The sequence below is a fragment of the Dendropsophus ebraccatus genome, chromosome 4, assembly GCF_027789765.1.
Source record: "Dendropsophus ebraccatus isolate aDenEbr1 chromosome 4, aDenEbr1.pat, whole genome shotgun sequence".
NCBI lineage: Eukaryota > Metazoa > Chordata > Amphibia > Anura > Hylidae > Dendropsophus > Dendropsophus ebraccatus.
In genome coordinates, this window is record NC_091457.1 from 136448368 (window position 1) to 136470911 (window position 22544).

General features: G+C 45.0%; 1 protein-coding gene and 1 long non-coding RNA gene across 2 annotated transcripts in view; one reads left to right on the plus strand and one right to left on the minus strand.

The window, feature by feature from the left end:
• Window positions 1-22544, minus strand: part of LOC138789335 (IQ motif and SEC7 domain-containing protein 2-like) — a 254429-nt gene that overhangs the window by 82435 nt on the left and 149450 nt on the right. The gene's annotated exons all lie outside the window — the stretch shown is intronic.
• On the plus strand, window positions 13582-14804 carry LOC138788811 (uncharacterized). The gene is made up of 2 exons (XR_011362654.1): window positions 13582-14083; window positions 14189-14804. It is a non-coding gene; the product is annotated as an uncharacterized lncRNA (long non-coding RNA).

Genomic DNA, 22544 nt, shown 5'->3' on the forward strand with positions numbered 1-22544 from the left:
TTCACATCATGTTTTCCCCTCTGTTAAGTGGATACAGTGGGAAAAAGCTTTAAACAGAGAATGTGACAAAAGCCTAAGGGCCCTATTCCACGGAATGATTATCGTTCGTTTTCGGACGATATCGACCGCTACGGACGATAATCGTTCCGTGAAATAGAGTGCAACGATCAGCCGACATCGTTCATGTCGGCTGATCGTTGCAGTCGCTTGTTTTTCAACATGTTGAAAAACAAGCGACTGATATAGCAGCGATCTGCTGCCGGCGCTCCGTTGAATAGGAGCATCGGCAGCAGACGCTGCTATATCCTATGGGCTGCCCGGACGATCAGCGATCCTCCGAGCAGCCCCCCCGCAGCTCCCCGCCGCCCCTCCCGCACTCACCCGCTCGCTGCAGCCGCGTTGAATAGCGGCGGCAGCGAGCGGGGAACGAGGAGCAAACGAGCGCTAATAGCGCTCGTTTGCTCCTCTAAAACGACCCGTGGAATAGGGCCATAAGGGCCCTATTCCACCAAACGATTATCATTTGCATAATCATTAACGATTACCGATCTCAAACGACCACTATTGCAAAAGACCTGAAAACGTTCACTCATTTCCATGGAACGATAATTGTTACTTATGATCGTAATTGCGATCGTTTTTCTTCACTATTTATTCGCTATTGCGTTCGTATCTATTGCCGTATCGACAGTCTTATTCAATGCGAACGATTTGCGAAAGTTTTGCGAACGAGTAACGATAAAAATAGGTCCAGGTCTTATAAAGCGATCAACGATTTCTCGTTCGGTCGTTAAGCGTTAACTGCATTTTAATCGAACGATTATATTTTAGATTCGAACGATTTAACGATAATCTGAACGATAATCGTCCCTAACAGAGGCATCCATCACTCATAGGCTAGTATGACATCAATTTTTCATAGGCTAGTATGACATCCATCACTCATAGGCTAGTATGACATCTATCACTCATATGCTAGTATGACATCTATCACTCATAGGCTAGTATGACATATATCACTCATAGGCTAGTATGACATCCATCACTCATAGGCTAGTATGACATCCATCACTCATAGGCTAGTATGACATCCATCACTCATAGGCTAGTATGACATATATCACTCATAGGCTAGTATGACATCCATCACTCATAGGCTAGTATGACATCCATCACTCATAGGCTAGTATGACGTCCATCACTCATAGGCTAGTATGACGTCCATCACTCGCAGACTAGTGTGACATCCATCACTTATAGGCTAGTATGGCACCCATCACTCATAGGCTAGTATGACATCTATCACTTATAGGCTAGTATGGCACCCATCACTCATAGGCTAGTATGACATCCATCACTCATAGGCTAGTATGACATCCATCACTCATAGGCTAGTATGACATCCATCACTCATAGGCTGGTATGACGTCCATCACTCACAGACTAGTATGACATCCATCACTCATAGGCTAGTATGACGTCCATCACTCATAGGCTAGTATGACGTCCATCACTCATAGGCTAGTATGACATCTATCACTCATATGCTAGTATGACATCTATCACTCACAGGCTAGTATGACATATATCACTCATAGGCTAGTATGACATATATCACTCATAGGCTAGTATGACATCCATCACTCATAGGCTAGTATGACGTCCATCACTCATAGGCTAGTATGACATCCATCACTCGCAGACTAGTGTGACATCCATCACTTATAGGCTAGTATGGCACCCATCACTCATAGGCTAGTATGACATCTATCACTCATAGGCTAGTATGACATCTATTACTCATAGACAAGTGTGACATCCATCACTCATAGACTAGTATGACATCCATCACTCATAGGCTAGTATGACATCCATCACTCATAGGCTAGTATGACATCCATCACTCATAGGCTGGTATGACGTCCATCACTCACAGACTAGTATGACATCCATCACTCATAGGCTAGTATGACGTCCATCACTCATAGGCTAGTATGACGTCCATCACTCATAGGCTAGTATGACATCTATCACTCATATGCTAGTATGACATCTATCACTCACAGGCTAGTATGACATATCACTCATAGGCTAGTATGACATATATCACTCATAGGCTAGTATGACATCCATCGCTTATAGACAAGTGTGGCACCCATCACTCATAGGCTAGTATGACATCTATCACTCATAGGCTAGTATGACATCTATTACTCATAGACAAGTGTGACATCCATCACTCATAGACTAGTATGACATCTATTACTCATAGACAAGTGTGACATCCATCACTCATAGACTAGTATGACATCTATCACTCATAGGCTAGTATGGCATCCATCACTCATAGGCTAGTATGCCATACATCCCTCATAGGTAGTATGCCATACATTCCTCATAGGCTAGTATGGCACCCATCACTCATAGGCTAGTATTACATATATCACTCATATGCTAGTATGACATTCATCACTCATAGGCTAGTATGACGTCCATCACTTACAGACTAGTATGAAGTCCATCACTTACAGACTAGTATGATGTCCATCACTCACAGACTAGAATGACATCCATCACTCATAGGCTAGTATGGCATCCATCACTCATAGGCTAGTATGGCATCCATCACTCACAGACTAGTATTGCATCCATCACTCATAGGCTAGTATGCCATCCATCACTCATAGGCTAGTATTCTCATTATTGTATCATTTTTAAAAGTGCAAAGTGCAGGTCCAAATCAGTTTTCAAGTATATATTTTGATCTTTTCTGATCATTGCATTAAGAAAAACTAATTTGAAAACTAATTTGGACCTGATTGTACTTTTAAAAATGAGAAAAAAATTAAAAATAAACAACATTTTATTTTCATCAGGGGAATTGAACCAAAGATAAACTGTCTGACACAGCGCTCTCTGCTGCCACCTCTGTTCATGTCAGGAACTGCCCAGAGCAGTAGCAAATCCCCAAAGAAAACCTCTCCTGCTCCCCAGACTGGAAAGAATACACCACTTCCTGCAGGACAGACAGCCGCTGATAAGTACTGGAAGACTTGAGATTTTTTTAATAGAAGTAAATTACAAATCTCTGGCACTTTCTGGCACCAGTCCATCTGAAGGAATTTGGATTTTTTTAAATAATTTTTTTTTTTTAATAATATGACTTTTACTGGCATTAAATAACCCCACAAGGTCACATCTCATCTTGCTCTTTCTGACATTCCATAGTCTGATAGTATAATATAGGCCTCTTCATCCATCAAATAAAAAGTTGAGTTGCTATAAGCAGAACACAAAAAGCATTGTTGTTTCTAATAGTAAGTTGATGTATATGCAGATACTGTAGGTCTTTGAACTGAATTTTTTGTGATACCACTGATAAAATGTTCCGTACAATCGTCTGCCGAAAACAAAGATTATTCATAAAGTGACTCTAAGTGGTAATGACAGATAAGGTGATGGCGGCTGACGCATCTTTTATGTTTCCAGTCTGTGGTTCTGACCTCTTCTATTCAAGGCAGCTCATAACGTGACTTATATGACTACTTACAAAGCATTACATTTATTACAAAGATCACATTCCTGGAACAGTCAATTGAGTTTCGCGCAACTCAATGTCCTCGATTTGTCAAAGGGAGCAGAGGGTTTTACACTCTCTATAGTCTATGCAGTCTAAGCAGTCAGGGGCCACTAACCAATTACCTTCAAATGCTCCACAATGATGTGTCTGGATGATGAATATTAATTCCTCACAACAGCCCTTAAAGGGATGAGTCATTAAAAAATAAATGGCCTCAATTTATTCTCGGATAATTTCGTTTTTCTGCCAGGGCCTCTTAGATGTGGCAGGAGTCCAGGTTTCTAAATATCTTGATTTAAAGAAGGACTCAACCATCTGTACACTTCCCCCCCAGGGACGGACACTTCTGGTGCTAGTTGCTTCTTCCTAGTGCACTTTGATAGACACCTAAACATGCTCTAAAAGTAAGCCTTTTACACTCTCTTACAATCTATACTATTTATAGTCTACATGCATGTATCAGTGTGGACTATGGGCTGCTACAAATGCTTCATTAAATTGCTGGGCAGGGGTAAACACCCATGGGGCAAGTGCTAAAATACAGGGGGCCACCGTCGTCTGTGAACACCAAAGTAAGGTCAGTCAGATGTAAAACATAGTAAGGATGGGCATGGACAGAAAAGAACGAAGGAGCCCTATTCAACCCAACCAAACCAAACCATTACTGTTAGAATTTGTTCCCTGTGTGTGAAGTCGGCTGGAAGAACCAGCTGACGTCATATCTCTCTGACCTCATTCACACACTTCTTACCCGGCTTCATGCTTCTCCTGATTCCTCTCTGGTGCTTGTGGGGTTAAGCCTTCAGTGTTGCATTGCTCCTGAGGCTTGCGCCATTCAGAGCACAGGGGAGGGCTCCCTGGCTGCTATTGGTCTCCATCACTGCTGTCAGACTCTTTGCTCCTATCAGGGGCTGGGGAGGGAGTTCTGGCAGCATTTAGTCTGCCCATTTCTATCAGGAGTAGCCAGTGTATGTTTGGTCTCCAGCTACACCAGCGTATCCATTATACTGCTTGTTATTTGACACTTGGACCTGGACTTGCCTCTGCCTCATCCCTTTGTACTGCGTTACCTCTTGTGCTCGACCTTGGACTGGACTCTGTTAACCCTTTGCTTACAGATTTGGATTTTGACGTTACCTCCTGTTGTCGACTCGGACTGTCTGACCTGTTATTGTATACCTGTCTGTGTGTTCTGTCTACCGACGTGTATCCCTAGTTAGGCTGGGGACTGTTGCCCAGTTGCTGCCCTGGGGTTTAGCCCAGGGGGGCAAGTAGGCAGGAACAGGGGTTGCGGGTCGAGAGAAGGGACTGCCATCTTCCCACACCCCAGGACACCCTGACAATGATTCTATAGAGTGATGGGGGGAGATTTAGCAAACATGGCTCACAGACTCTTTGGAAAATGAAAGGTGGAATCTGATTGGCTGCTAGGGGCAACTGAGACAGTTTCACTTTACTGACAGCAAAGCAAAGAAAAATTCAGCTCACCCAAATCCTCAGACCTGTAAATGTCAATCCTCGGTGGAGCACGGATGGTAATGGGCCGACTCCCATCCACAGATACAAATGCAATGTGCCAAATGGCAAAAAATGTGAATCCAGCTCCAGCCAGTGCGAATAAAAAATCCAAATTTATTGTAAATACATATTAAAAATTACATGGACGTCCATACAAAAGAAAGAACCGACGCGTTTCAGAGCCTAAGCTCCTTAGTCATGGCTGACTTCCACATGCTATGTAGCCATATTTATGTCCATTGTTAATACAAGCACCTGGGGTTTGGTACCACCCACAAAGGGGGTTGTAACCATAGCCCCATCACAAAACAATCCACAGAAGGAAAATATGTAAGTGGAATACGCACAAACCAGAAAAAAAAAAAAAAAAAAAAAAAAAAAAGTTTCACTTTACACCATGTTTTCCATATTTTGTAGTGAAGGGTTGAAACATATGGAAAGTGGCTTTGTACCTATTAGGCTGAGTTCACACAACGTATATTTCAGTCGGTATTGTGGTCCTCATATTGCAACCAAAACCAGGAGTGGATTGAAAACACAGAAAGGATCTGTTCACACAATGTTGAAATTGAGTGGATGGCCGCCATGTAATGGCAAATATTTGCTGTTATTTTAAAACAGTGGCTGTTATATTGAAATAATGGCAGTTATTTACTGTTATATGGCGGCCATCCACTCAATTTCCCCATTGTGTGAACAGAGCCTTTCTGTGTTTTTAATCCACTCCTGGTTTTGATTGCAATATGAGGACCACAATACTGACTGAAATATACGTAGTGTGAACCCAGCCTCAAGTTGTATTATACACTATATACCAGCAGTTTATAGCTGGCCCGTAGTGAAAGAAACAAGCAGATTCTATCTACTATCACAGGGATGGGGAATCTGTAGGTCTCCAGCTGTTTCAAAACTGCAATACCCATCACGCCTGGACAGCCAAAGCCTTTGGCTTTGGCTGTCCAGGCATGATGGTTATTGTAGTTTTGCAACAGCGGGAGGGCAACACGTTCCCCGTCTCTGTAATATCCCATGCTATAAAAAATATTTGTGGGTTGACCACAATATGTTAATATTCTGGGAGCAGTGATAGACTTATTGGTCACATTAAGAGCAGATGACTACTGGGTGCATAGATTCTCCTGCTTGCCCGTGTAAAGGCCTAGACGTGACTGTGCAGTGTCTGTGTACATGTGTACCTGTGTACCTACCTCAGTCCCCAGGGCTCCTCCTGTGATGTCTTTCAGAAAAAAAAATTCCAAAAGGGCAAAACTGCGCATTTTTGGTCGCATCAAATCAAGGAAAATTGTAATAAAAAGTGATTAAAGTCACATATGCGTAATCAAGGTACCGATAGAAAGAACACATCATGGCGCAAAAAATGACACCTCACACAGCCCCATAGACCACAGGAAAAAAGCGCTATAAGCCTGGGAATAGAGCAATTTAAAGGAACGTATATTTTTTAAAAAAAAGTTTTTAATTTTTTAAATCCATCAAATAAAATAAAATTTATACAAGTTACATATCGTTGTAATCGTAACAACTTGAGGAACATGTATAACAAGTCAGTTTTACCCTAGGGTAAACGGGGAAAAAAAACAACCCCCCCAAATAAATAAAAATTGTTTTTTTTTTTTTTTTCAATTTCACCACACATTATTTTTTTTCTGTTTTCAAATAATATTTTAGGCAAAAATGATGTCTGCCATTGCAAAGTACAATTAGTGGTGCAAACAATAAGGGCTCATCTGGGTCTGTAGGTGGAAAAATGCAAGTGCTATGGCCTTATATACACCAGGAGGAAAAAACTAAAGCACAAAAATGAAAACTGGCTGTGTCCTCTAAGGGTTAAAGCTAGAACGTTCCTATGGCCACTGTGTTTGCAAGCTGAAGTTTCAAAGTTCGCACTGTGACAAGTACAGTACTGCCACGTCTGTAGGGGAGCAGTGAGCTGTAAGTATACCCACCCCACTCTACATACCTGGGTGTACTGCCCTAGATAGCAGACCCTAACTGGGCGATGGTCTCTACACTGCAATGTGCAGGCCCATCAGGAAGAATAGTCATCAGTCAAAACCTGGAGAATATGTGAAAGACAAAATCAAAAGCAAGACTTTTTAAAGTCCACTCCGCTCATGCCGCTCCTCCCCAGGTGCTGGGAAAAGATGGATCCAAACCCCTCCCCCCCCCCCCCCCCCCAATGCTAGAGACGGGAAGGTTCCCATAGCAAGAAGACCCTGCCTCCCGCATTGTTCAGGGGTGAATCGGACGGTAAGTTCCTGACAGGTACACTTTAATTGTTGCCCCTCTGCTATAGATTATGTAAACTATGGATATGATATGTGGAATATTTTCATGTATATCGTTTTGAATAGAGATTTAGGATTATATATTCGAAATTATGAAAACGTATAAATGTAAATGCGTACGGGAGCGCGATTGTTATTATCTTATCATTAAATTACATCGAGCCATGACTTTTACAACTCGCGAGACAACCAACTTTACAAGTAGTTATGTAAGAAAAATACTTCAATGGGAAGTCAAGAGCTTTAGAGACTCATTTAGGCAGGCGGTAAGAAAATTGATCCAAATGCCCTCTATGGTTCCCTGAATAATTTATAACCCCTCCAAACTGTTTAGAAAAAAATGTGATCAGGAAGTAGAATTGGTATGTTAAATACGAAGACAGAAACACCATGCTGTAAGGCTACCTAAAGTTATGGCCCATGTCCATCACTACAATAAATATATACTGTGTATGTGCGACATTATCAATGTATACACCTCAAATGTACAGAAATTATGTGTACATTACTGGATATCCTTGTATGTATTTGTGCACAACTGTGAATTACACATGACATGTATGGCATTTTTCTTGGAACTAGAACACAAGAATCTAAGCTCATTGTGACCTCAGGGTGTAGCACAAATACTGTATCCTATGATGAAAAGAGGAATTACTGTAATTTTTTTTGGAAATTGTGCTTTTCGATTGTAATTTAGCTCTTTATTGTCTAATCATCGCGGTGTTGAGAGTGACCAGGATTGTACAAGACCAGACGAGACTCCCGGAAAGACTGGACACTATGTGTGAAAAATTTAGGGCAAGGAAGTATCCCCCTATGTTAATCGCTCAACAGAGAGAGAAAGCCTTATCCCCCAGACCAATTACAAACCTACGGGAGACAAGGACTAATCCACGTATGACAGTTGTCAACACATATTCCCATGCCAGCAGACATGTCTCACGTATACTTCAGAAAGAATGGGGTATACTTGGAAGTAGGGCTGGGCGATATTGGCCTAAATCAATATTGCGGTTTATCGCATATGTAGCTGCGGTAACGATAATTGGACGATAACTATGACACGCCCCCTTTGTAAGCCACACCCTTTTACAAGCCACACCCACTTGGCCGTGCCAAACTGGGGATAGTTTGTTTCAATAAAGTTAAAAAAAAAGTGCAGTAACTCAATGAGCAGCAACCCAAACTGTGTGCACACTACAGGACGTGTATATACAGGTATACAGCATACAGCTATGTGCACACTACAGGACGTGTATATACAGGTATACAGCATACAGCTATGTGCACACTACAGGACGTGTATATACAGGTATACAGCTATGTGCACACTACAGGACGTGTATATACAGGTATACAGCATACAGCTATGTGCACACTACAGGACATGTATATACAGGTATACAGCATACAGTTATGTGCACACTACAGGACGTGTATATACAGGTATACAGCATACAGCTATGTGCACACTACAGGACGTGTATATACAGGTATACAGCATACAGCTATGTGCACACTACAGAACGTGTATATACAGGTATACAGCATACAGCTATGTGCACACTACAGGACATGTATATACAGGTATACAGCATACAGTTATGTGCACACTACAGGACGTGTATATACAGGTATACAGCATACAGCTGTGTGCACACTACAGGACGTGTATATACAGGTATACAGCATACAGCTATGTGCACACTACAGGACGTGTATATACAGGTATACAGCATACAGCTATGTGCACACTACAGGACATGTATATACAGGTATACAGCATACAGTTATGTGCACACTACAGGACGTGTATATACAGGTATACAGCATACAGCTGTGTGCACACTACAGGACGTGTATATACAGGTATACAGCATACAGCTATGTGCACACTACAGGACGTGTATATACAGGTATACAGCATACAGCTATGTGCACTCTACAGGACGTGTATATACAGGTATATAGCATACAGCAATGTGCCCACTACAGGACGTGTATATACAGGTATACAGCATACAGCTATGTGCACAATACAGGACGTGTATATACAGGTATATAGCTATGTACTATAGGTACCCAGAGTATATATGATGGGTATATAGTATATACAGGTGACAGTACAGGGACGTACAGTATATATGTATAGGTGACAGTACAAAGGCACTGTTATGGGGACATTATGAGTGGCACATTATAGGGGGCTGCAGATGGCGCTGCACTGACACGCTGTGAAGATATCTATCTCCTATCTCTCTCTCCTCTACTATATGAGGGGGCGGGCAGCGGTGTATGGGTACACAGTGGGGGTGGGCAGCGGTGTATGGGTACACAGTGGGGGCGGGCAGGGGTCTATGGGTACACAGTGGGGGTGGGCAGGGGTCTATGGGTACACAGGGGGGCGGGCAGGGGTCTATGGGTACACAGGGGGCGGGCAGGGGTCTATGGGTACACAGGGGGGCAGGCAGGGGTCTATGGGTATACAGTATACAGGGGGGCAGGCAGGGGTCTATGGGTATACAGTATACAGGGGGGCGGGCAGGGGTCTATGGGTATGGGACCTGTAGTTCCCTCAGTAACAGTACAGGACTGTAATATAGGAGGAATAATGGGCTCCAGCAGGCAGGAGACCACACACAGCAATAACTTCTCCTGCCTGCTGAGGCCCATTATTCCTCCTATGTTACAGTCCTGTACTGTTACTGAGGGAACTACAGGACAGCCGCCCCCATGTGCTGCTCCTCCACCTTCAGCTCTGACATGGTCTCTTCCCTGCACACACAGGACAACGTGTGCAGCGCTCGCTCGCCGGTCGGGGGGGTTGGGGGACCGGTACCAGTCCCGTCCAAATGCCCTTCTCCCCCAGCCAGCGAGCGCTGCACATTAATGTTCTGTGTGTGCAGGGACGCCGGGCGGGCGCTCGGACTGGATGGGTGCGGGCAGAGGGCTGTGCACTCGGGCATTCTCACCTGGGCCCTGCTGCTCCTCCACCTCCCGCTCAGATTTCCGCGTCCCTGCACATAACGTGCAGCGATCACGCCGGGCCGCGAGTTTGTGTGCAGGAGCTCTCTGGGAGATAAAAATAAAAAAATAAAAAATTACCGCAGATACCGTCCTGGCTAGGTTGAGGTCGGTTAACCGACGCCAGTGACGGTATCTGTATTTTTGCGGTATACCGCCCAGCCCTGTATAGTTAGCAATGTCCGTGCAGCCCTTGCTGTATATAGTAAATAATAAACTGTATACATTACCTCTCATGCTCCCTGGTATCTTACTGGCTTCTCACCAGCCACCGGTACAAGTTCAGAGCCGGTCTCTGAAGCCTCAGGCTGCTCAGCCAATCACCGGCTGCGGCGGTACTGTTCCGGCCAGCAGCCTATCACTTCAGAGACCGGCTCTGAACTTGTACCGGCGGCTGCGGGGAAGCATGGAGAAGCGAAGAGAACACAGAGGAGTGTGGAGAGGTAACATACAGAGTTTATTATTTTCTTTACAGACTCATCAGCCGTTGATCGCGCATCACTATTGCATGTAGCGATGCGCATCCGGCAGCTGATGATTTTAGGGCAGCATCGGAAGGCATGACCAGCCAATCATTGTCTTTATTACATGGAGCAATGATCTGCTGAATCGGCAGATCCGTGTAACTTTAGAGGCATACCAGACATGTTAAGACTAAATAACCACAGCTAACCAGTAACCAAGTTGTAGATCATAAAGGTATATAAGCGCTCTCTGCTGCCACCTCTGTCCATGACAGGAACTGTCCAGAGCAGCAGCAAATACTCTCCTGCCCCCAAGACTAGAAAGAATACAACACTTCCTGCAGGACATACAGCAGCTGGTAAGTACTGGAGGACTTGACTTTTTTTTAATAGAAGTAAATTACCTCTTATTATCTCTGGCACCAGTTGATTTGAAATAAAAAAAAATATTTTGGGTGAACATCCCCTTTTATATCAACAGACCAGCGAGGGAATGCAGATGCCGTGGACCTTTTTTTAACCGGCACCCAGTTCCCAGTGTATACACTATGGCTGTGATTCTATGCAATCTAATGTAATGCCGCAGTGGCAATAAACTACTGCTGTGTCTGCAAACTGCAAAAACGGACGTTGTTTAAAAGGGGGTTATCCAGAACTACAAAAACATGGCCACTTTTCCCCCAACTGTTGTCTCCAGTTCAGGTGCGGTTTGCAATTAACCTCTTAAGGACATATGACGTACCGGTACGTCATATGTCCGCACTTGCACTTCAAAGCGGGGCCGCGCGGCGGCCCCGCTTTGAAGTGCCGCGATCCCGGGTGCCGCGAGTAGCCCGGGACCGCTGCTATTAGCGGGCACGGTCTGATCGCCGTGCCCGCTAATTAGCTAATCGGAGGCAGCTGTCAAAGTTGACAGCTGCCTTGGATTACCAGAATCACCCCCCTTTTCCCAGGTTTTAAATAAAAGTAAACAAATAAATAAATAAATAAACATGTTTGGTATCGCCGCGTGCGTAATCGCCCGAACTATTAATTAATCACATTCCTGATCTCGTACGATAAACGGCGTCAGAGCAAAAAAATCCCAAAGTGCAAAATTGCGCATTTTTGGTCGCATCAAATCCAGAAAAAATGTAATAAAAAGCGATCAAAAAGACGTATATGGGCAATCAAGGTACCGATAGAAAGATCACATCATGGCGCAAAAAATGACACCTCGCACAGCCCCATAGACCAAAGGATAAAAGCGCTATAAGCCTGGGAATGGAGCGATTTTAAGGAACGTATATTGGTTAACAACGGTTTGAATTTTTTACAGGCCATCAGATACAATATAAGTTATACATGTTATATATCGTTTTAATTGTAACAACTTGAGGAACATGCATAACAAGTCAGTTTTACCCCAGGGCGAATGGCGTAAAAACACATTTCCCCCAAATAAAAGAAATGCGTTTTTTTTTAAATTTCACCACACTTTGAATTTTTTTCTGGTTTCGCAGTGTACTTTATGCAAAAATTCAGCCTGTAATTGCAAAGTACAATTAGTGACGCAAAAAATAAGGGCTCATGTGGGTTTCTAGGTGGAAAAATGCAAGTGCTATGACCATTTAAACACAAGGAGGAAAAACCGAAAACGTAAAAACGAAAATGGGCCACGTCCTTAAAGGGTTAAGCTCCATTTATCTCAATAGAACGGAGTTTCAAAAGCCCACCCATTATGGAGACAACAGTGGGGGGGAAAGTGGCCATGTTTTTGTAGCGCTGGATAACCCCTTTAATGAAAAAATACCCTGTGTGAACGTGGCCTCAGAGCAGGAAGCAGAGTAATGACGGGTTCAGGTGTAACTGTCATGTCACACAACTGTACAGAAAGCAAATAGTATAAGTGATAGGAAACTGACTGGTTTTGGGAGGCAAAAAAGTCTCTTTCTGTCCTCATAAAGCTGCCCCCCCCTCCATAGGTTATAAATGACAGTTACACTATAACACTATTTTATAGCTTCCATATAAATTATGATGGGGAGGTTGTGAGACGCCTAACAGCGGCATCTACCATCCAGAACATAGGAGCCATCTAACAGATATATTGGGAGCTCATTCATGATGGAGCCGTCAGGTTGTACAACCCTCAGCATCTACCATAAAGCATCATGTCAGCCTGGGAGGGGGTGTATTCCTGATTATCACCATAAATAAAGCCCCTCTATAGACCCCGTCCTGCACTACCAGGCAGACAAAACACTGGTTATTACTTTTATTTACTAATGGGACTAAAAGTGGAGCAGAGAACAAATCCTGTAATCTTATAATGTAGAAGTCCAGTGCAGGTACATATAGGGCGAGATTTATCAAACATGGTGTAAAGTGAAACTGGCTCAGTTGCCCCTAGCAACCAATCAGATTACAGGTTTCATTGCTCACAGACTATGGAAAATGAAAGGTGGAATCTGATTGGTTGCTAGGGGCAACTGAGCCAGTTTCACCTTACACCATGTCTGATAAATCTCCCTCATAGTATTCATCTCTGAGTGCTCTGGCCACACCCACTGCTTGTGATGTCATCATGACACGTATGAGGATGATGTCACAATAGAACCTGATTGTGGCAATAAAACCAAGCTGCACCCTGACAGCAGTGTTAGTCCAGGCTAACTTTTGTTGAAGTTGGAGTGTTGGAGAGTCTCTCAGGATGACAATCAGGAAGAGAAAGATTTCGACTGTGGCCCAGCCACCAAACCCTGCCCCACCACCACGCCCCGCCCCATCCAACCCTGCCCCACCACCCCGCCCCGCCCCATCCTACCCTGCCCCACCACCACACCCCGCCCCATCCAACCCTGCCCCACTACCCCTGCCCCACCACCACGCCCCATCCCACCCTGCCCCACCACCCCGCCCCGCCCCATCCCACCCTGCCCCACCACCCCGCCCCGCCCCATCCCACCCTGCCCCACCAGCAAGACCGGCTCGCATGCTCAAGAGGGCATACAAGAGTATCTGCGAGCCCATGGAGGTTGGCGGACGCCAATTTCCCGATGATGTGGAGATGGTGGATGTATCAAAGAAGAAGAGGAGGAAGATTTCCACATCTCGCCTGCCGGCGGTGGAGGACATGGAGGTGGACTGAAGGCTGCAGATTGAGGATCTACCTACATACAACATCTATTGGGACTCATCTAGAGGTAAGAGCCTGACAGTGACAACCCTCTCATCTCTGACTGTTCTACAACTGTGAAAAGACAAAATGTTCATTTTCTCACTCATTTATTTCTCTTATTTCTTTGCAGTTTCCCAATAACCTCTATAACATCTGAGGCTCCTGAAGACTCCAACAGAGAGGAGACCATCTATAATATCCGAGGCTCCTGAAGACTCCAGAGAGGAGACCATCTATATTATCTGAGGCTCCTGAAGACTCCAACAGAGAGGAGACCATCTATAACATCTGAGGCTCCTGAAGACTCCAACAGAGAGGAGACCATCTATAATATCCGAGGCTCCTGAAGACTCCCGAGAGGAGACCATCTATAATATCTGAGGCTGCTGAAGACTCCAACAGAGAGGAGACCATCTATAATATCCGAGGCTCCTGAAGACTCCCGAGAGGAGACCATCTATAATATCTGAGGCTGCTGAAGACTCCAACAGAGAGGATACCATCTATTATATCTGAGGCTCCTGAAGACTCCAACAGAGAAAAGACCATGTATTAGATCTGAGGCTGCTGAAGACTCCAACAGAGAGGAGACCATCTATAACACAGGTGTCAAACTGCTGAGACTCTCATGAAGACTCATCCAGAGAGAAGACCCCAGTTTAGCAGACCATCAGTAGCCGACCACTCATCCTCACAAAACTTTTGCAATTTATTCAATTATTAATAAATATATATTTTTATACCAAGTTTTCTTTTTTTAAACTTTGTTTCTTCCACAGGTCTTATATAGTTTTTTTTTTTATGTAAAAAAAAGGCTAGGGCTTTTTTTTTGGAGATAGGTGTTATTGTCCACACAGTATGCCCCTACACTGTAGCCCACTCTATACGGTAGATAGCCGCCATACTGTACGTACCACTGCTGCTAGGTTTCTATAATAAAGGGTTCTCTGTAGTTTGGTCCCCATAGGGTGTGTGTGTGTGTGTGTGTATGTATGTATATATATGTGTATGTATGTATATATTATATTATATTATATTATAATATATATATATATATATATATATATATATATATATATATATATATATACACACACACACACATATATTTTTTTTATTTTATTTAGTGTGTCGGGAGGCTGCTACTGCACAACTGCAACTCCCAGCATATTTTCTTGTGCACTACAACTCTTAGCATACTTCCTTGTGCACAAGGAGGTATTCTGGGAGTTGTAGTGCACAAGGAGGTATGCTGAGAGTTGTAGTGTACAAGGAGGTACAGGGGAATTAAAAATTGTAAAAAAAAAAAAAAGTGTTCAACCTCTTAAGGACGCATGACGTACCCGTACGTCATGCGCCCGTAAGAGGTGTTCAGAGCGGGGTCGCTGCCTCGGTCCCGGGTGCCGATTGTAGCCCGTGCCCGCGGGTGTTAGCGGGCACGGTCTGATCGCCGTGCCCGCTAATACAGTAATCAGATGCAGCTGTCAAAGATGACAGCTGCATCAGATTGCCGAAAGCAGCGCTTCCCTGGTTTCTACTGGCGGAGATCGCTCCGCCGGGACGTTGTCCCGGAGAAGCGATCTCCGTTTCTGGTGACAGCCGGGGTCTCCGCCAAAATGGCGCTGATCCCGGCTCGGCACTCGGATGCTTTCGGCTGCAGCAGCCGAAAGCATCCGAGTGCCGATCTCATTGATCTTTGCTGTATAACTATACAGCAAAGATCTCAATGAGAGATCAGTGTGCATATACTTGAAGTCCCCTAGGGGGAATAACCGTAACCCTAGGGGGGGGGGGGGGCTTCTAGTATAAGTGTTAAAAAAAAAAAAAAAAAAGTGTTATTAGTAAAAAGCCCTCTCCCCTAATAAAAGTCTGAATCACCCCCCTTTTCCCAGGTTTTAAATTAAAGTAAATAAACGAACATGTTTGCTATCGCCGCATGCGTAATCGCCCGAACTATTAATTAATCACATTCCTGATCTTGCACGGTAAACTGCGTCAGCGCCCAAAAAATCCCAAAGTGCTAAATTGCTCATTTTTGGTCGCATTAAATCCAGAAAAAATTTAATAAAAGTGATCAAAAAGTCGTATATGCGCAATCAAGGTACCGATAGAAAGTAAACATCATGGCGCAAAAAATGACACCTCACACAGCCCCATATACCCAAGGATAAAAGCGCTATAAGCCTGGGAATGGAGCAATTTTAAGGAACATATATTTGTTAACAATGGTTTGAATTTTTTACAAGCCATCAGATACAAGAAAAGTTATACATGTTGCATATCGTTTTAATCTTGAGGACTTGAGGAACATGCACAACAAGTCAGTTTTACCCCAGGGTGAATGGCGTACAAACAAAAAACCCCTAAGGGTATAAACCCACACACCGTATATGCAGCGTATTTACTGCTGCGATACGCAGCAAACTCGCAGCAGATTAGATCTAAATAACTGAACACAGCATCAAATCTGTACCAACAAATCTGCTGCGTATTTGTTGCATATCTGCTGCGTATACGGTGTGTGGGTTTATACCCTAAATTAAAAAAAAATTGTTTTTTTGTTCAATTTCACCACACATAATTTTTTTTCTGGTTTCGTAGTATACTTTATGCAAAAATTCAGCCTATCGTTGCAAATACAATTAGTGACACAAAAAATAAGGGCTCATGTGGGCCTTTTAAACACAAGGAAAAAACAAAAACGCAAAAACAAAAATTGGCTCAGTCTTTAAGAGGTAAAAAATAAAAAATCACAATACAAGTTCTAATAATCCCCGCCTTTTCCTTTTGTTCAAAAAGCATAAAAGTAAAAAATAAATAAACATTTGGCATTATTGCATGCGTAACTGTGCAAACTATAAAATGTAACAAAAAAAAAAAAAAAGTCACAAATAAAAATGTGGTACATGGGGGCCTCCGGTCCTGTGCTCCTCCTGACCCGGCGACTCCTTTCCCCTAATGTAGGGAAAAGGAGTCACTGGGCCAGGAGAAAGACTGTGTGCGGCTGCCTGGGGTGTCCCATCCTATCCCCAGGCAGCACGCGCATCAGTGAACTCTCTGTGCGCCTGTAGCCGTGACTTCCGGAACAGGGAGCACGCGTTAGTGACACTCCCTCTGCCGGAAGTCCCAGCCCGGCGCACAAGGAGTTCTCTGATGTGCTGCTCGGGCATAGGACGGGACACCCCAGGCAGCCGTGCATCATTCGGGGGCCAGACGGAGCCTGCAGGTGGAGAGAGGCTGGACGGGAGTTGTGTTTTTTTTTTAAATCTGCTTTGCACAGAGGGGAGAGGGGGGCCATCTATAAGGGGACAATATAGGGCGAGAGTGGGCCTATAGGGGGAGAGGGGAACATAGGGGAGAGGGGAACAACATAGGGGGAGAGGGGGATATATATAAGGGGGCAATATAGGATGAGCCATCTATAAGGGCGACAACATAGCATAAGCCATCTATAAGGGCGACAACACAGGGTGGCCATCTATAAGGGGGACAACACGGTGGGCCATCTATAAGGGGAACAATACAGGGGGGGGGCAATACAGGGGGAGCCATCCATAAGAGGGACAACATAAGGGGGTCATCTATAAGGGGGACTACACAGAGGAGGGGGGGGCTCTTATGTAGATGCACATGGGCCCATCTATATGGAAGACTAAATAAGGAGCCACCTATAAGGTGGCTTCATAGATGGGGGCATATATCATAGGGGATACACAAAGCGGGACCATCTATAAGGAAGCTACATAGAGGGCGGGGGCATATACTATAAGGGGGTCACATAGAGTCAGCCTACCCACTAAATGAGGGTGTACAGATGTGCAGTTTGTAGAGAAAGGAGGAGGATGGTGACAGCCTAATATGTTTGTCTGGCAGATTCTGTGGATCGTGGCTCGGAGAAGTTCTCATAATGACCCAGGACAGATGGAGAAGAAAATGAAAAGGGAAAAACTCTGATCAGAGAAGACGTCCCCTGTGAGTCACCTGATGTAAATGCACTGTAATGTATATGGTGTACAGAGCTGTGTGGAGCTGTGTCCACCTCTATATGGTGACTGTATAAGGGGATATTGGTCTATTTGAAGTGGATTTTATTGAGTAGCAGCAGCGACATTAGTCCGTATGTGGTGGTATTAGTCAGTATGTGGTAGTATTGTTAAAAGGGGTACTCTGGCCCTGGGGTATTTTTAAGCTATGGCCGTGGAGGGGGTGGTTATGGACGGCGGAGGTCACTTACCTCCCCGGTTCCAGCGCCGGTGCCCGGATTGCTTCCTGGTCTGAGCTGCGGCATGAGACTCCGCTATGGCCGCTGAATGGCTGAGATGCCACGTCTCATGCCGCAGCTCACACCAGGAAGCGGCCGCAGGGCGGCGCGATCCGGGCACCGACGCTGTAATGGGGGAGGTAAGTGACATCCGCTGTCCATAACCACCCCCTCCCCGGCCATAGCTTAAAAATAGCCCGGGCCACGGTACCCCTTTAAACTCAGCACAGTGTTCAGGGCCGAAAACAGTCAACTCTGTACACTGTGTAGTGGTGACGAACTGTAACTGCAGCACCGCTACACAGTACAGAGACAGAACCTTCTGACCCCATTTACTGTGTTATTATCTGTAATTCCAGTCATGGCCGTGATGATACAACATGTAGCCGTGCTGCACTCACAACATTGTCTCATAACCTATCACCGCGCGGCGAGTGGGCCTGTGTGCTCTAAACTGCCAGGGCTGATTTTCAGTCCCAGTCCAGCCCTGGTCTGACCTATGGGGTCCACACCATCCTGAGAATACATGGGCTTCCACAATAGGCACAGGTTCAAGAGGTCAGACCCCTACCAATTATAAAGAGATGGCATACAGTCATGGCCAAAAGTTTTGAGAATGATACAAATATAAATTTTTACAAAGTCTACTGCTTACGTTTTTAAAATGGCAATTTGCATATACTCCAGAATGTTATAAACAGTAATCAGCTTAACATCAATTACTTGCCAAGTCAATATTTGCCTAGAAAATTAACTTTATCCCCCAAAACACATTTCAGCATTGCAGCCCTGCCTTAAAAGGACCAGCTAACATCGTTTCAGTGATTGCTCCATTAACACAGGTGTGGGTGTTGATGAGGACAGGGCTGGAGATCAATCTGTCATGATTAAGTAAGAATGACACCACTGGACACTTTAAAGGAGGCTGGTGCTTGGCATCATTGTTTCTCTTCTGTTAACCATGGTTATCTCTAAAGAAACACGTGTAGTCATCATTGCACTGCACAAAAATGGCCTAACAGGGAAGAGTATTGCAGCTAAAAAGATTGCACCTCATTCAACAATCTATCGCATCATCAAGAACTTCAAGAAGAGAGGTTCCACTTAGGGCTGGGCGATATGGGCCAAAATCAATATCGCGGTTTATCGCACATGTAGCCGCGGTGACGATAACTGAACGATAATTATGACACGCCCCTTTTTACAAACCACACCCACTTGCCATGACAAACTGGCGATATCAAAAAAGTAAAAAAGAACTCACTCAGCAGCAACCCGTGGTTAGTCTATTATCATTATTATTATCATTACCATTTGTCATTATTTGGGGATGTATGACTATAGAGGGGGGGCCGACAGGGGTGTATGACTGTACAGGGGGGGCCGACAGGGGTGTATGACTGTACAGGGGGGGCCGACAGGGGTGTATGACTGTACAGGGGGGGCCGACAGGGGTGTATGACTGTACAGGGGGGGCCGACAGGGGTGTATGACTGTACAGGGGGGGCCGACAGGGGTGTATGACTGTACAGGGGGGGCCGACAGGGGTGTATGACTGTACAGGGAGGGCCGACAGGGGTGTATGACTATATACAGGGAGGGCCGACAGGGGTGTATGACTATATACAGGGGGGCCAACAGGGGTGTATGACTATACGGGGGGGTGACAAGGGTGTATGACTATACAGTGGGGCGCAGACAGGGGTGTATGACTATACAGGGGGGCGCAGACAGGGGTGTATGACTATACAGGGGGGGTGTATGACTATAAAGGGAGGGGGTGGACAGGGGTGTATGACTGTACAGGGGGGGCAGACAGGGGTGTATGACTGTACAGGGGGGGCAGGGGTGTATGACTGTACAGGGGGGGATAGGGGTGTATGACTGTACAGGGGGGATAGGGGTGTATGACTGTACAGGGGGGGATAGGGGTGTATGACTGTACAGGGGGGGATAGGGGTGTATGACTGTACAGGGGGGATAGGGGTGTATGACTGTACAGGGGGGGATAGGGGTGTATGACTGTACAGGGGGGGATAGGGGTGTATGACTGTACAGGGGGGGCAGGGGTCTATGACTGTACAGGGGGGGGGCAGGGGTGTATGACTGTAGTTCCCTCATTAACAGTACAGGAGTGTAGCATAGGAGGAGGAGTGAATGGGCTTCAGCAGGCAGGATAAGCTATAGGAGACATTGCTGTGTGTGACATCCTGCTTGCTGCAGCACATCCATTCCTCCTATGCTAGACTCCTGTACTGTTAATGAGGGAACTACAGGACAGCTGCCGCCAAGTGCTGCTCCTCCAGCTCCAGCTCTGAAATGCCAGCGTGTTGGCACACACACGTGAGGAGAGGTGGTGAGGCCTCGGACGGGACGGGACCGGACCAGTGGGGTGGGGGCCTTGGACATGTGAGGTGGGGAGAGCGAGCGCTTGGACGGGACTTGCGGGGGGGGGGAGGTAAGCTTTTGCTGCTGCCCCTCCTCCTCCTCCTCCCGCTCTGATGCCGGCATCCCTGCACATAACGTGCAGCGCTAATGCCGGGCGGCGCGCATGTGTGCTCTGACGGGACAGGAAGTACAAAAATACCGCAGATACCGTCCTGGCTAAGTTGAGGTCGGTTAACCGACGCCAGTGACGGTATCGGTATTTTTGCGGTATACCGCCCAGCTCTACTTGGAAGGGCATTCCCACAGATAGAGGAGTTCAATACACCCCCTAGGATGGCATATAGGAGGCCGAAAAATCTGAAGGACACCCTAGTTAGGGCAGATTTAGGTCCCCTACCCATCACTGTTCAGGGACATCTTAGGCCCCCTAAAAATGGCTGTTTCCCCTGTTTGTGGTGCAGCAATTGCTCCCTAATGCTAAAAGGCCCTACCTTCCAACATCCCTTGACAGGACAGATCTATAAGATTCGCGGCTACCTAACATGTCTTACTGACTTTGTGGTATATGTACTTACCTGCCCCTGCAAAATGCTATATGTAGGTGAAACGACTGTGAACTGCAGGTCAAGGATCAATAAACATAGGTCCACAATTAGAACCAAGAGAGTGGAGTTGCCTGTCCCCCATCATTTTGTTGAAATGTCTCACAGGGTAGAGGACCTGAGATTCGCCATCATTGACAGGATCCCAAGAAGACGTAGAGGAGGGGATAGGGTGGCAGAACTGAAACGGAGGGAACTCATGTGGATACATAAATTGAACAGCTTAGCCCCACATGGTTTGAACCTAGAATTTAATATCTGATATTGTACCATTGAATGTGCCATCTGGGATACAGCCATGACTTGGTGCGTACCTGTAATCTTGTTTTTCATATTACTGCAGTGAGAGGTTACTTAGTGCCAACATTACACAGAGTTGTATTTTTCTATAATTTTTTATCTTGATCAGTAACCTTCTCGTTAATTTTCTCTTTAGATAATTCATCTATGGGATTGGATGGAACACTACCAACCACAAGCTTTGAAATATTATTTGGCTCCCTTTACTCAATCTCTGAATATTCTCATCTATGAATTCTGAAGCCATCTTTTTTTGCACATGGAGTTATTATCATTAAAGGCTGATTAATGTAATTGTTTTTTTTTTTTTGTGCATTATATTTTTCTTATTCATTTTTTCTGTAAACTGATGGTGATGGCTGAATCTGTGTGGATTAGTATAAATTGAGGATGCGAACCCTGGTAGATATGGTCCATTTTCCCTTATGCGTCCCTGTAAGCACTATATAGTGCGATTTGTCCCTTGCCCTGTAAGCACTACACAGTGCGATTTGTCCCTTGCCCCAATAATTGACTTAAATTGGACTCCACGTCAGCCCCAATGATAGTCTCTTGGTATACCGGAGATTCATTGGTGGTCTGCTGTGTTGACTATGTGGTGATTAACACTCTGTGTAGATTGCCATGTATAGACATGAGGATGGAGTCTTGACATATAGTCATAAAGGGTGGCGCAGTCCACCGGGGAAGGTGACGTTGTAAATAAAATATTGACAGGTAACGGTCTACAACACTTGATGTGTATACTAAGGGTTAATCTCACATACCTCCAGCCCATGATATTATCCACTGTGGATGTGGACAGGGCTGTGAATCTATATCTTTACCAACTGACATATAGGTCCTCTTAATGCTTATGTCCCTTTTCTATAATCCACCTTAGATGATTCGCATCATTAGTTTATTACTTTGACATATTATTCACCATAACCGGA